General features: G+C 44.4%; 1 pseudogene; it reads left to right on the forward strand.

The window, feature by feature from the left end:
- The first annotated feature begins 12,306 nt into the window (after positions 1–12,306).
- Positions 12,307–13,308, forward strand: LOC123581430 (annotated as a pseudogene).
- The last annotated feature ends 2,558 nt before the right edge of the window (positions 13,309–15,866 follow it).

The raw sequence follows: 15,866 nt of genomic DNA on the forward strand, positions 1-15,866 counted from the left end.
ATTGGCTGCAGACTGACACTCACCCAAGAAATTTTTCCTCAGGGGTTTGTCTTTCTGAATTCTTTCGAAAACCACACTCCTAGAAACAAAGTCAAAGGAGACCAGAAAAACCAGCCTGCTTGGGAATGACCTTCAACTGTGGATGGCAATCACTACAGGGCCCAAAATAGCATATTATTCTTCATCTCCACAGGAAAATGTCAGACTGAAATGCGCTAACACCGTAGGAAGTTTTTACATTAAACATAAACCAAAAGCTTCCTAACAACCACCACAGGTTTGCTTTGATGTCACACAGAGAAGGTTCTAGAACTTCTCTTCAAACCACTGACACATGATGATGGGGTCTGTGAGGTTTATAGAGACCTGTTAAATCACATGGAAGGCATCGAACTGTGCTGTCCCATATAGTTGCCATTCCACATGTGGCTGTGGAACCCTTCAAATGTGGCCAGGGTGACGGAAGGATTGGGTTTTCTGTTATACATCACTTCAATTAATTTAAATTCTTTTTTAGATTTTTCAATGTTTATTTTTGAGAGAGACAGAGCATGTGTGGGAGAGGGGCAGAGAGAGAAGGAGACACAGAATCCAAATCAGGCTCCAGGCTCTGAGCTGTCATCACAGAGCCTGGCATGGGGCTCGAACCCATGAACTGTGAGATCATGACCTGAGCCAAAGCCGAATACTTAACCAGCTGAGTCACCCAGGTGCCCTGAGGGAAAAAGTGTTACATTCTTATTGGACAGTGCTAGTCTATAGGACAAATGAAGATCTTCAAATGCAGGAACAGCAAAGCTGCGGCAGGCCCAGATGGGAGAAGTGTTTGGGGCAGGAGTTAGAGAGCCCATTATTTCTTTGGGTTTTGTCCAAGGGCCTAATTTCTTTCCAACAACTGTGAAAACTGAAGATGTTTAACGTTTGAATTTTTTATTGTGCAACAATGTGTAAAATGTTCATATTTTGCCAACTGGCCTTCCACCCCTGAAATAAATTCTTCAACTAGGGAACAGAATAACTTTCATGAACAAAGGTCTGGGGCAGCTTTGCTTATCCTGCAGGCCCAGAATCTTGGGCAAACTTGAAGTTACTGCCCTCGCTAGTCCACAAGTCCATTCGGGCCAAGTGCTGTCTGCAGGCTGAATGAATAACCTCTGGTTTATACTGGCACTACAATTTTTCAAGTGTAGATGTAGCCGTGATTAATGAAATGTAAGTTCATTTTAACGTGTTACTGATTTCGGAGTAGTTCAGCGGTCATTGTGTATTTTCCCAATCAAAAGAATCTCACAGCCAGCTGCTCACACCTGGGGCCCGCAGAGCGTTGGATCTTTGCTAGCTCATTTGGTGTGCTTGTGCAAATTAGAGCAAGGCACGCCAGGGGCTTCGGCCCTGACGCATCCCCACGGTCTGACCTGCAGGGCAGCTCGCCGAAGCCCTGATACATTTTACGTTCAAAAGTTCTTTACATTTGAAAAGGCTTCACTATATCCTGAAGAATACCCAACAACTAGCAAATAAGAAATGGATGCTCCCTCTCCACCCACCCTCGCCATTGTCCAGGGCCAGAGCTCATGCTTTTGCCCTGGAGGCTGGTGACGTATGCTCCCGCGGGTCCCGGCCAGGTCCCAGGGCTTCGGTGGGTGCACCATTGGCACTCACACCGTCCGTCCCCATGGGCACCACAGTTCCGTTGCCCGAAACTTTCTGCAAGGAGCAAAGTTGGAAGGAAATTGGACTCAGGATCCTTTGACCTTTGACTTAGGAATTCACAGAGGAATTTTAAAAGTTGCTATTTCTTCAGAATGCATTAGAATTATTTAAATTTAGACCAGGGCTTTTTTTTTTTTTTTTTTTAATGTTTATTTATTTTTGAGAGAGCGCAAGCAGGGGAGGGGCAGAGAGAGGGGTACAAAGGATCTGAAGCAGACTTGGCGTGGACAGCAGTGAGCCCGATGCAGGGCTCGAACTCATGAACTGTGAGATCACGACCTGAGCCAAAGTCGGATGCTCAGGCGACTGAGCCACCCAGGTGCCCCTAGACCAGGGCGTATTAACCTTACCATTATTGACATTTTGGTAATTCTTTGCTGTGGGGCTGTCCTGTGCATTATAGGATCCCTGGCAGAATGTCTGGTCTCAACCCATCAGATGCCAGTAGCACCCCCCTCCCAGTTGTGAATCAAAACTGTTTCCAGACATGGCCAAATGTCCCCTCGAGGGTGAACTTGCCCCCGTGGAGAACCACTGATTTAGAATATCAGAACGTCATCTGTGACATTAGCTTAATTTTACACTTTACATACGACTGCTGCAAGCATGCGGACTTTGCCGTCTGACATACCTGACTTCAAATTCCGACCCACACGTTACTAGCTGTGTGACCTGGACCAGGTTGCTTAACATCTCTGTACCTCAATGCCATCACCTGTAAGATGGGGCAGTACTATGCCGTCCTCATAGATAGGCTGAGAGGATTAATGAGCTAAAGCTCCTAACAGATGGTCAATAAAGAGCAGCTACTGCACTCCAAAGCCCCCCTTTGCACTGGCCGAACACCAGGTATCTGTGGATTTACCCAACATCAAGCCTATTTCCGGTCTCTGTGTTAGTGTAGCAACGAAGCACCAGACTCTCAAGTCAGGATACTAGGGTTTGAAAGGGCGGGCCTACGCCGCGGACTCCATCTTGTTCTGTGTCCTTCACCTTGACCACGCCTCCTCCCCTTGAGTAACCTCCCGCTCACCCGTTCAAACTTCCCGATCAAAACACGCCCTGCGACCTGCCTATCAGGACTCCGACCCTTCCCCAGCCAATCAGCTGAGGCCACAGCCATTACCTCACCAGCTGCCCCTAGGCCCCAATAAAACCTTTGTCCTTTTCAAACTCGCTCTCTCTCTCCGGTATTCACCGATGCGTCGGTGCAGGTAGGGGATTGAGCTCGAGCTAGCTCGAATAAAGGCTCTTTTGCTTTTGTATCGGACTCGGCTCCCTGGTCGCCTTTGGGGATCACGAATTCTGGGCATAACAGGTTCACACTCCAGTTGCAATCTGGAATGAGTCACTTAACCTCTGAAGCCACAGTTTTCAAAAGAGAGAATCACTCTCCCTCATGAGGTTGCGAGAGGACAAAGTCGCACGTTCAGAGGCTGAGCGTATTAATCGCCGTCAGGTGCTGCTAGCCTGCACCCGACTACTGGTAAAAACAAAGGAAGATGTTTTATAAAATTGCAACGAAATCACAGTCTTTCTCAACCTCCCTCCTCTGCTGCTGCCCCACCCCACGCCACCCGACCCCGCCCTGGGGAAATCCGCTGGAACCCCAAAGCCCTCACACCTCATTTTGGGATCACATCAGTTCCTCATGGGTACCTCTTGGAAACGATCTTCTCGTTTCTGGAAGTTCTCTTCAGTCTCCGCTGCCTGAGCTGTTCCCAGGCCCACTCTGAGGACCCCCAGGCTCCTGCGGTGGGGAAGCCCGATTTCCTAACACTGCAGTCTGCCCCGCGGCTCCAGGGTCTCTGCCGTTTCAGTGACCCCACCTGTGAAATTGGAGCAACGCGAGCATCCGTCCCTCCAGGAAGCTTTGAGTCACTTGGGACTGCAGGTGCTCCTTATTTGTACTCCGCTGGGCATTTCTCTAATCATTGTAATCCCACCGTGCTTTATTTATTTTTAATGTTTTATCAACTTTTGAGAGAAAGAGCACAAACAGGGGAGGAGCTGAAGCCGGCTCTGCGCTGACAGTAGCAAACTCAGTGCTGGGCTTGAACTCACAACCGTGAGCTTATGACGTGAGCCGAAGTCAGACATTCAACCGACTGAGCCACCCAGGTGCCCCTAATTCTACCTCACTTTAAAATAAACCTGCTTCATGGGGCGCCTGGGTGGCGCAGTCGGTTAAGCGTCCGACTTCAGCCAGGTCACGATCTCGCGGTCCGTGAGTTCGAGCCCCGCGTCGGGCTCTGGGCTGATGGCTCAGAGCCTGGAGCCTGTTTCCGATTCTGTGTCTCCCTCTCTCTCTGCCCCCTCCCCCACTCATGTTCTGTCTCTGTCTCAGAAATAAATAAGCATTAAAAAATTTTTTTTAAATAAACCTTTTTCTTTTAATTTTTTTTTAACACTTATTTATTCTTGAGACAGAGACAGACAGAGAATGAACAGGGGAAAGGGTAGAGAGAGAGGGAGACACAGAATCCAAAGCAGGATCCAGGGTCTGAGCTGTGGGCACAGAGCCCGACGCGAGGCTCGAACTCACCGACCGTGAGATCACGACCTGAGCTGAAGTCGAAGGCTCAACCGACTGAGCCACCCAGGTGCCCCAACATGCTTCTTTTTCTAAACCATGAACTCCCTTAGGTCAAGGACTGTAGCCCATAGATATGTATATCCCATGTCATAATTTTTGCCACAAGGCAAATCCTCAAGGAACATGTTTTGAACAAATGAGTTGGGGAGTGTGGGGCATGCGATCACTTGGAAAGCTCTAAGTGTGACAGGGTGGGGTTTCTTCCCTTCTCATTCTCCTCTTGCTCCACTCCCATTCTCTGCTGGGAAAATATCTGTTGTAAGAAGATGCAGAGAATGAAACTCTGTTCATGTAATAACTCATGGATACTGTGCAGCAAAGAAGCTAATATTTGCACAATAAACATGATTTGATCGGGGGGGGGGGGGTTGGGATCTGGTTTCTCTGGGAAGAACCTACTGTATCTGCTGCTGCCCCTTCGGGCTGAATATATGTGACTCAGGACAGAGGGCCCTGGGAAAGGTGGGTCCAAAAGGCAGAGGGGACTGTGGGGTGATAGGGCCACAGGGAGAAGGGAAATCCCAGGTATCCTCCAGGATGGACTTCGATATGGACTGGCAGGCAGCACCCTGATGGGAAAGGAAACCAGTATCTGGCACCATCCCCTAGGCTCTGTGAGTCTTCATGCATAAGCACCTAAAAGTAAGATTTTTCTTTCTAGAAATCACCAAGCCTGAAGCTTACCACCGTCACTTAAATAACCAAATAACCTGACATGAGTAAGAGATTGCAGTCAGAAAACAAAGTTGGTATTGTGGTTTATTTCATGTGGTTCAGAACCACCAGGGTGTCCTTTTGGGTTATATTTAGAGAGTGATGGTTTTGTTGATATCTCCAATCCACAAGACCACAGTCACAGCCCTCTTGCCACAATTTATAGCCAAGTCAAAACTTAGATGCCTAGTCCCAGTCTCCTTCCTCCCCACTTGCAAAAATGAGAAAGTTTGTAATTTTACTGGAGGTCAGGTAGATGAACCAAAAAGTTTCATGGCATCGTGGCAAGGACGGCGGAGTAAGAAACAAGTCCTCAATGAACTCTGCCAAGAATTTGCAGTGTGACCTTCCTAACGTCACAACTCTTCCAGACTTCAATTTTCTAAACACGTTCAATGGAGCTATTATTACTTATATGGAGTTCACAGGGATGTTATAAACTGTTAGATTCAAAAACGTATCAAATGGTTAGGTGCTATGCACTTTCAAGATACTTCTGCTACCAGTTTGGTAAATAACTAATGTGTGAAGGCTCCTATTCATTTGTGGACTATATATTAAGTGCTTAATTACAGCAGTTGCTAAAGTATTGGTGGAGAGCCAACGGTGGGGGGGGCGGGGAGTCATGGGAGTGGGCAAGAGGAAGGAATATGAAAATGAGAATGAGATGTTCCTTTGCTTCAAGGATCCCCTCTCCCAGGAGAGACAGAAGCGCTAAGTTTCAGGCAGAATGAGTCGAACACCAAAGCAAACAGACGAAGTGCTTCTGGAGGGAGCGCCCTTCTCCCACGCGTATGGCTGCCATTCCCACGCCAGCAGATACCGAACTCTTGGGAAGCCAGTGGAGGTACATGGATTTGGGAGAGTAAACTCTATTCACTACAGTTCTTCTTTTGATGTAAGTTGTATCCAGAGTTACACTAGTTAAGCAAGATGGTTTTGCAGCTATACAAAGAACCTTACGGTCAGTAAGTCTGATTCAGAAAAAAAAACCCAAAACCCATTTCTTCTCAAGCAGAGATGAAAGTGATCAACAACAAGCCCATCAGGGATGCACGAGGCACTACCTACCTGGTGGCTTGCAGCAACATTTTTGCAGGATGGACTCAGGCACCTGTGTGAACAACAACAACAAGAACAACAACAAAATACAGAATGTGTTCAAAGACTGGGAAACCAGAGGGAACAAAGAAAGGCCATTTGGGGAAAGTGCTGCAGGTCTTTGTGAAATAGTCTGAGCTCTCCTTGGAGGCCCAGGGAAGATGGTAGACAAGGTGAATCTGGTCTTCTCCACTGCCTAGCACTCGCTGGGCCTCAACAGCATCTGCAGTCCTTGGGACGAACCCAAAGCTTCAGTGGAGGGAGTGGTGAAAGACCCCCCCCTCCATCATCTGCCCACAAATACTTGTCACATCCCAGTCATTTCAGATCCAGGGCTCCTCACCATCTCCCAGTGATCAAAAGATGACTCCAAGCTCAGACATTTTGGTTGGGAACATCTGTTCCCTAACCTCCCTGAGTTTTCATTTGCTCCATTTCAACTTGTAATTTTGATCTGGTCTCTGAAGTTTGCCCTAAAGCTTCCTCTTGGGTGTGCTCAGGACCATTTATAGATGGAAGTCCTGTGCAGCTCTTGATTGTCTGTCAGTCAAGCTCTTAGCAGGGACTGATAGGTCATAAATGTCTGCTGTGGGAATAAAGCTTAACACATATGTTGTCCTTTCCAGCATTCCTTCAGTTATTTTCAGGGAACACCCTTTTGTTCTAAAGTAGTACATCAGCTGGGACCCAGCCTTCCACACTGCTTTAGAGGCATGCCCTTTGGGTCTGTGTCATTCTCTTCCTCCTTCTCTTGTACATTGCCTATTCCGCAGTCCTTGTCTCTAGAATAGCATCTAGAAAACTGGTAGTGGTTGCACATGCACACCAAACCCCAGGCTTTTAATTCAGATTGAAAGGAAGAGCCTCAGTGTTTGCTGTATTAGATTCCTACGCCTACTCTAACAAATTATCACACACTTGGTGGCCGAAAGGTCAGAATCTACAATCAGGTTACTGAGCCAAAATCAAAGTATTAAGAGGGCTGCACACCCTTTGAAGGCTCAAGGGGAGAATCCTTTCCCTGTCTTCTCCAGCTTTTAGAACTGTGTTCCTTGCATTCCCTGGCTTTGGGCTCCTTACTCCATCTTCAAAGCCAGTAGTATAACGTCATTGTTCAATGCCCTGTTTCCTTCTTCTGAGTCAAATCTCCTTTCACTTCCCTCTTACAAGGACACTTGTGATTGCATTTAAGGGCCACCTACTCTGGCCCCTGGCTGTTCCCTCCTCTTCCCACCTCTTCACCAGCACATTCAAGGGCTCACATTCACATGTGGACACGGACCCATGCCTCCCTCCTAAGCTTCATCCTCCCTCCCCTATAAAGAGCTGCCCCTCGGCCACCCTCAGGCCTAGGGTTAGTGTGGGGAAGTAGGTTTTACTTCCATAAATGGGTTAGAAAAATCTTAGGGCAGAAAGCTGCCACCACAGGGCAAAAACGCTAGCGAGATATTGTAATGGAATCACGAGTAACTCGTTATATCACCTGCAGGAAATTACTTTCCATCTGATGCCAATGTCACAAACTCCACTTGCCCCCCAGACCCTTTGCTTCTGACACACACAAGTTAATGATTACTATCTGGTTGTTTTCTCCACGTTCACGTGTGTAAGATCTTGTTTTCTTCACGTTCACCACATGGGTAATATCTTGTGAGCTCAATAAATACGGAGATGAAACTGCTGTTTGGGGCTCTTGTCTCCTCCTGGACATTAGTCTCTCTCATTTTCATTTCTTTTTTTTTTTTAATTTTTTTTAATGTTTATTTATTCTTGAGACAGAGACAGAGCGTGAACAGGGGAGGGGCAGAGAGAGAGGGAGACACAGAATCCGAAACAGGCTCTAGGCTCCAAGCTGTCAGCACAGAGCCCGACACGGGGCTAGAACCCACGAACTGTGAGATCATGACCTGAGCCAAAGTCGGACGCCTAACCAACTGAGCCACCCAGGCACCCCTCTCATTCTCATTTCTGCGTCCACTCTCTTGCTGGACAAGAGAGAACTTCAGACTCACAGTCTGCGACAGGTTAGTTCATCAGCAGCACTACTTGACAGGCAGACTAGAGAAAGGACTCCCTGATTCTCTGGTGAAGAGCTACTTTTAGTTGGGTTTTAAAATTGTCCACTCTGGCACACCTGGGTGGCTCAGTTGGTTGAGCGTCTCTTGATCTCGGCTCAGGTCATGATCTCACCAATGAGCCCCACGTTGGGCTCTGTGCTGATAACGTGGACCCTTCTTGGGATTCGCTCCCTTTCTCTCTCTCTCCCCCTCTCTCTCTCTCTCTTACTCTCTCTTTACCTCCCCTGCTCACATGCTCACCCTCTCTTTCTCTCTCAAAATAGACATTTCAAAAATTGTCCACTCTACTGGGGACCTATATTTTCGGTTAAATGGTAAAATACCATTAAAATGTTTGAGAAGTATCAAATTGCCATAGAAAGTACTGAAAATTTACTCTTACTTTCTGTATTTAGTTCACCATGGACCAGTAGCACACATGCCATACTTCGTGTACCACTAACTAGAAGATGAATGTGGGTGAACCAGTGTTCTGTGCTGTAACGGCAGGTATTTATTATTTGGTGTTTCCAGGGGACAAGAGTCTGTGCATGGCTTAGCTTGGTCTTCAGCTCAGGCTCTCACCAGGCTGTAATCAAGATGTCAACCAGGGCTGGGAGACTCATCTGAGGCTCAGGGTCCTCTTCCAAGCTCACTGGTTGGTGGCAGAATTCAGTTCTGTGAGGCTGCAGAACTAATGGCAACTTGCTTCTTCAAGGCCAGGAGGAAAATTTCTCATTAGGAAGGGCTCAGTCCCCTTTTTAAGGGATTTCACCTGATTAGGTCAGACCCACCCAGGACAGTCTCTCTCTTGATTGATAGGAATCTTGGGTACAGTCTTAGAATTCTTCCTACCACATTGGACTTAAAGTGGCACATCCTTTGTCTCTAGGACTCTTTCCCTCATGAAGAGAGGAAGGCCACAGTATGACCCTCAAAAGCTCAGGGCCCAGGGCAGGGCCCCACCCCCCATGACCCAGTTTCATAGGATTAGAATTGTGTCAGCAACCCCTTCAAAAGTCCAGATGCCAATGCAGAAAGACACTCCTCCCAAGGACTATTTGGTTGCTTTCCTTTCAATATTTCTTGCTTCTCCATAATCACAGTAGTTGTTTATGGACAACACAGGATTTTTCACAGCTGTATGAAATCTGTATTTCATAATTCTGAAGTTGCCAATAGTTGGTTGCTTAGAGACTAACATTATCAATAAGAACTGCAGAGTTCTAATTCCATCTCTATCAGAGGCTGGGAATTCACTTGGGCTCCTTGTTTACATCACTGTGCCTTCCTAGAGATTACTGCAGGAGTAGCCTCTAAGCATCATTCTGATTCAATACATGGTAATATTGCTATACACACCATGGGTGTATGATGCAAAATGACTCGTTTATTAAACAGGCAGTTACACATTCAAGTGAATTTTGGCCTTCAATGTAATACTGTTAGAAGACCATACTCAGGGTGCTTGGGTGGCTCAGTTGGTTGGGTGTCCAGCTTTGGCTCAGGTTGTGATCTCATGGCTCATGTGTTTGAGCCCCGCGTTGGGCTCTATGCTGACAGCTCAGAGCCTGGAGCCTATTTTGGATTCTGTGTCTCCCTCTCTCTCTGTTCCTTCCCTCCTTGCGCTCTGTCTCTTTCTGTCTCAAAAATAAATAAACATTGGGGCGCCTGGGTGGCTCAGTCGGTTAAGCATCTGACTTCAGCTCAGGTCACGATCTTGCGGTCCGTGAGTTCGAGCCCCGCGTCGGGCCCTGGGCTGATGGCTCGGAGCCTGGAGCCTGCTTCCAATTCTGTGTCTCCCTCTCTCTGCCCCCCCCCCCCATTCATGCTCTGTCTCTCTCTGTTTCAAAAATAAATAAACGTAAAAAAAAATTTTTTTTAAATAAACATTAAAAACTATTTTTTTAATTATTAAAAAAAAAAGAAAATCATACTCTTACACTAATGAGGCTGCCATTGCACAAATCATTTTAGGAATTCCTCTTTGTGAAGAATCTCCAAAAGCCTGTGGCATACCCTATTTAATAATTCAGGAGTACCAAATCTTCATCCATTGATAGTGAATTTTATTTGGGGGAAGAACCATGTCATTTGGATCCAAAGGTCGTGATCAATTTGTCAGTGATCTGGCTGAATTATAAAAACAAGGTACATATAAAAGTCCTTTTTCCAAGTTGCTCAAACTGTTTGTCAATTCACTCCCAAAGTATTACGTGCAATGACCAAATTATTGTGACTAAGACCATAGCCCACCAAAGTGACTTTGAATAACTTATGACTATTTCTTTATAAATTATAAAGGGGCTATCACATACATATCTATGAAAGAGACAGTGGAAATGTTGTTTAGGACTAATTGCCATTAAATTAAAGAAACTGAGGCTCACAAAATGTGTTTTCAAAAATCTCACAGCTGGTAAATGGTAGAACCAAGATTCAAGTTCAGATCCTCAAACCCCTAATCCAGAGATCTTACTATTAAACCAGCAAGGTAGTTATACAGTCTGTGTGTCCCCACCGTCCCCTACCATGCTCGTGGCTGATCTTGCTAGTAGATGAAAGCACTCTTTCCTACTGAACCAGATCCAGCTTTTTGGGGCACCAAACCAATGAATTGGTATTGATACTCAACTTATTTGTCTTTGTCCTTCTGCATTACATACCCTGTTGAAGAGGACAGCACTCATTTGAATGTACAGTTTCTGGTATGTTTGTTTAAAAATTAGCTACATAATATGCCAGTTAATGTCTTTGGCTCTTGGTATTTGTTTCAGGTCTTAAAACCTTATATTTCTCTCTAGAGACCCTCAAGAATTGAACTAGCCCACGAACACAAACGAACAGATCTATGAAAATCTTGTTTCCCCAAGTTGTCTATGTCTCCAGTTGGCTTACTAAAGAGCCACAGTCCAACGTGAAATCAATACCATCTGAAATGAAGCAACTTCCTGGCTTTCGACAATTTTAGGCTGTGTCTATTTCCATGTGTACCCATTTGTTTAAATTAGGTTGTTTTGTTTTTAAATTTGGGCTTAGTAAAGCAATCTGATAGCTTTGTTGATGGTCTTAGGTCTCAATTAATGCTGATTTGCCTTTTCCAACTGCCAACTAGTTATTGACTTTACGCTTTTAACAAATGAGAGTTTTTCAAAGGGTTCCTGGGGACTCCTGCATCAGAACCATCTGGAGGATTTTTTAGTACCCTAGATATTGTCTGGTGTCTGATGGCATTTCTTTTTTTTTTTTTTTTTTAACGTTTATTTTTGAGACAGAGAGAGACAGAGCATGAATGGGGGAGGGTCAGAGAGAGAGGGAGACACAGAATCTGAAACAGGCTCCAGGCTCTGAGCAGTCAGCACAGAGCCCGACGCGGGGCTCGAACTCACGGACCACGAGATCATGACCTGAGCCGAAGTCGGACGCCTAACCAACTGAGCCACCCAGGCACCCCTCTGATGGCATTTCTTAGGAATATGAATTTGTAACAAGTTCCCTGGATGACTTAAGATTATTTAACAACCACTGCAATGTAGACAATTATGAAAGACTGATGCTCTTTCCAAGGGAAAATTTATATCTACATCTACATCTATATCTGTGTATTTAATTCTTTAAAGCTAGTGAATAGTGAAGAGCTGTGGACACAACGAAGGGTAAAAGAATTAAATTGCTCAGAATACGGGACACAGGGGAAAAAAGCATTGGAGAATTTGAAGATAGGTCAATATAAATGATCCAAAGAGAAGCACAGAGAAATTTTAAAAATATTAAAAACAAAAATATTAGAAACTCAGGGGACTATATCAAATAGTCTTACATGCATAGAATTGGAGTCCCAGAAAGCAAGGAGAGAGAAAACTGGGCAAAAGAAATATTTGAAGATAAAACAGTCAGGAATTTTCTAAACTGATAAAAGACATGAAACCGCATATGCAAGAAACTCACCAAACTGCAAACAGGATGAATAGAAAGAAGATTGCTCCCAGGCACATGACAGTCACTGAAAATCAAAGATAGAAGACAAATTCTTTAAAAATAGCCAGAGGGGAATCCAGGGTGGCAGTGCTGAAGCTGCTGCTCTTACTATTGCTCCGAAGTGATCTAAGGACCGAACCCCTCACCATGTTGAAGCCGAGCTGGGCCACTCAGGCCCTCAGGAAGCCTAAGGCCAGCAGCATGATTCAGACTATCATGTGGGCAGCCCAGACCATGTCCAGGTGCCCAGGAGGCCCCATCCTAAGTGAGCGAGGCGTCTTCATCAACCAGTTCTGCAAGAAGTTCAATGAGAAAGCAAAGGGCATCAGGGTACCTGGGTGGCTGAGTCACTTAAAAATCTGACTTAGCTCAGGTCATGATCTCACAGCTTGTGGGTTCAAGCCCCATGCTGGGCTGTGTGCTGACAGCTCGGAGTCTGGAACCTGCTTCAGATTCTGTGTCTCCCTCTCTGCTCCTCCCCCACTCACACTGTGTCTCACTCTCCTTCAAAAATAAATAAACATTAAAAAAAAGAAGAAGAAGACAAAGGACATCAAGGAAGGCATTCCTGGGACACCTAAGTGGCTTAGTTGGTTGAGCATTGGACTTCGGCTCAGGTCATGATCTCACAGTTTGTGAGTTCAAGCCCTGCATCAGGCTCTGTGCTGTCAGCACAGATATTCTGTCTCCCTCTCTCTCTGCCCCTTCCCTGCTCATGCTCACTCTCTCTCTCTCTTTCTGAAAAACAAATAAACATTAAAAAAAGAAGAAGATATTCCTTTGCCCACCAAGAGTTTTGTGAAGCCTGACAGGACATGTGAAATCAAAATTGGATAGCTCACTGTTTCCTATTTTCTGAAGGCAGCTGCTGGGATTGAGAAGGGGGGCCTGGCAGACAGGGAAGAAGGTGCCAGGCTTGGTGTATGTGTATGAGATCGCCTGAGTTAAAGCACAGGATGATGCCTTTGCCTTGCAGGATGTGCCCCTGTTGTCTATTGTTCACTGGCTCTTCCCATTCCCTGGGCCTTCGTGTGGCAAAGGACCTCAGTTCAGGAGAGTTGGCAGCTTTCCAGAAGAAGTGGGCCATATTCCTGGCTGCTCAGAAAGCAGCAGATTTTGGCAGCTCAAGTGGAAGCTGCCAAGAAGTGACCCCTGCCCCTCACACTCCAGGATTTTGAAGGAAGAAGCTAGAAAGGAAGCCAGTTGAAAAAGCTGTGCCAAAGGGAAGGAAGGGAGGTAACACTGACCTGATTATTATTTCCCTGACTTTAAATTATATATTTTTACATGTATGGCAATATCAAGGGATCAGGCCTCTGTCATACCGCCTCCCCAAAAAAAGCCAGAGGAGAAAAAGAGACACTTTATTTGGGTGGGGGAATTGGGAGGAGAAACACAGATGACAACTGACTTACACACAGAAATAATAGAATCTGGAAGATAATGGAATACCACTGTTAAAGTGGCAAATGAAAAAAATAACAAATAAAATGATTACAAATAACAAAAAAAGCAAATAATAAATAACAAAAAAAATTTAATATCAACCTAGAATTATACATCCTATTAAAATATACTTCAGAAAAAGGGAGGAAATAAAGACATTTTCAAACAAACAAGATCTGACAGAATGTGTTATTAACAGATCTTATGTATTATAAATGGGCCATTTTGTTTACATCACTACAGTAACTAGAGATTTTTGTGAATTAAAGGGAAGTTATGCCAGATGGAAGCCTGAATCTACAGGAAGGAATGGAAAGTACTGGAAAAAAGTAAATATGTGGGTAAATAGAAAAGACTATCTTTCATTTTTTGAATCTTTAAAAGATGTTTGAATGTTTAGATAAAAATAATAGCAAGCCTTGTGGGATTTATATGTAAAACACATAAAAAAATGGTGCTAAGGAACGAAGGGGTAAAATGGAATAAAAGTGTTTTAGGGGTATGACTTCATCCATGAAGTGCCATAATATTTATTTAATATAGACAAGGATATATTAAAGTTGCATATTGAGGTCACTAGAGCCACCATTCAAAAAATAATAAAGGCATAGCTAAGAGCTAGTAGAGGGGATAAAATATTATTATAAAAATAATAATCAGTCTAAGAGAAGGCAAGAAAGAAGAAATAAGGAATATGTGAGACAAATAGAAAGATGACTTATCTCTGCTGATGTGAACTTTGATCACCTGGCTGGGGTCGTGTTTGTCAGGTTTCTGCACTGCAAGCTTACTCTCTTCTTCCCACATTCCATCCTGAACTCTTTGAAAGGAAGTCATCATATGTACTCCACACTTAAGGGGTAAGGAGTTATGTTCCATCTCCTTGAGTGTGGAGTATCCACACAAATTATTTTGAATTCTTCTGCAGGGAAAGTTTGTCTCTTTTCCCCCATTTATTTTTCAATCATTTATTCATATTAATATGGATTCATAGGTATTTATTTACACTTTAGGTTATAATCTGATACTAAGATTTGTTTTATTGTTAATATTGTTCTAGCTTTGGTCGCTGGGAGCCTTTTCAATTGGTTCCTGGCTCCCTTTAACATACCCCTCACCTTTTTTTGTTCGTTTGTTGGTTTTAGCACTCCCTTATTTTCTGACACTATAGACCCCTCTTCTATATTACCTTCCCAGGGCTAGAAGCCTTCCAAGGAGCCATGGTTCCTTCCATTGGAGAAAGGTTATGGAAACCAAGATCTGGGTGGTGGGTGTGCTTGTTGCTATTGGGATGTTGTTGCTTCTAAGCCCTCTCAGCTGACAGAGCAAGGAAATGTATGTGGCATGCAGTATACTAACCTGTGTATTTATACACAGCTGCAAATTTTCTACATGTAATCCATGTGTGCCTGTATTAAGCTAAACATGAATTCATACTGATGTCTCCAATTCTCATCCAGTATCACATGGATCATTCTAACCTTGCCTCCTTAAAAGCATCTCTTTTAAAATGTCATTTCCTGTTCTGGTCCCTTCCTCCATCTTTCCCCTAAATTATTCCATTTAGAGATGTTTTACCTTATACAGTTGCTCAATAAAGTCACTCTCTAGCCCTGAAAAGTCTGCTTAGACATTTAACATGTGGAAGATCTACACAGCAATACATCCAACAAGTGATGTGTAAGCTTTTGGCTCTACCATTTCCCTTCTGAGTAAGTCTTTAGAGGTATAATTTAATTGCTCGGTACCTCTAGTTGTCCGACCTATAAAAGGGCATAATATTTGACGTGTTCTCTCAGTAATTTGTTGTGAGGACCAAATATATAATGGGGTAAAAATAGCTTTATAAAATAAAAAGCACTGAGAACAGACATAGAATTAGAGTGACTTTGGCCAAGCTCCTAACACCATATCTGACACCATGAGGAAGAAACAGGCACCATCTTATTTAATCCTCAAAATGGGATACCTTTTATCATCCCCATTTTACTAATAAGGAAACTGAAAAAATTAAGAACTTAGTAGTGGTAGTGATAATAAATAGTTAGCACTTCCTGAGGACTACTGTTCCAAGTGCTTTACATGTATTAATTCATTCCATCTTTAAAAAAAAATTGTTTATTTATTTATTTTGAGAGAGAGGGTGTGTGCTGGGGGTAGGAGCAGAGAGAGACAGAGAATCCCAAGCAGGCTCCGCACCACCAGCATGGAGCCCGACACAGGGCTTGAATTCATGAACTGAGAGTTTGACCTGAGCCGAA

This window comes from Leopardus geoffroyi, chromosome A3 (assembly GCF_018350155.1).
Source record: "Leopardus geoffroyi isolate Oge1 chromosome A3, O.geoffroyi_Oge1_pat1.0, whole genome shotgun sequence".
Taxonomy (NCBI): Eukaryota; Metazoa; Chordata; class Mammalia; order Carnivora; family Felidae; genus Leopardus; species Leopardus geoffroyi.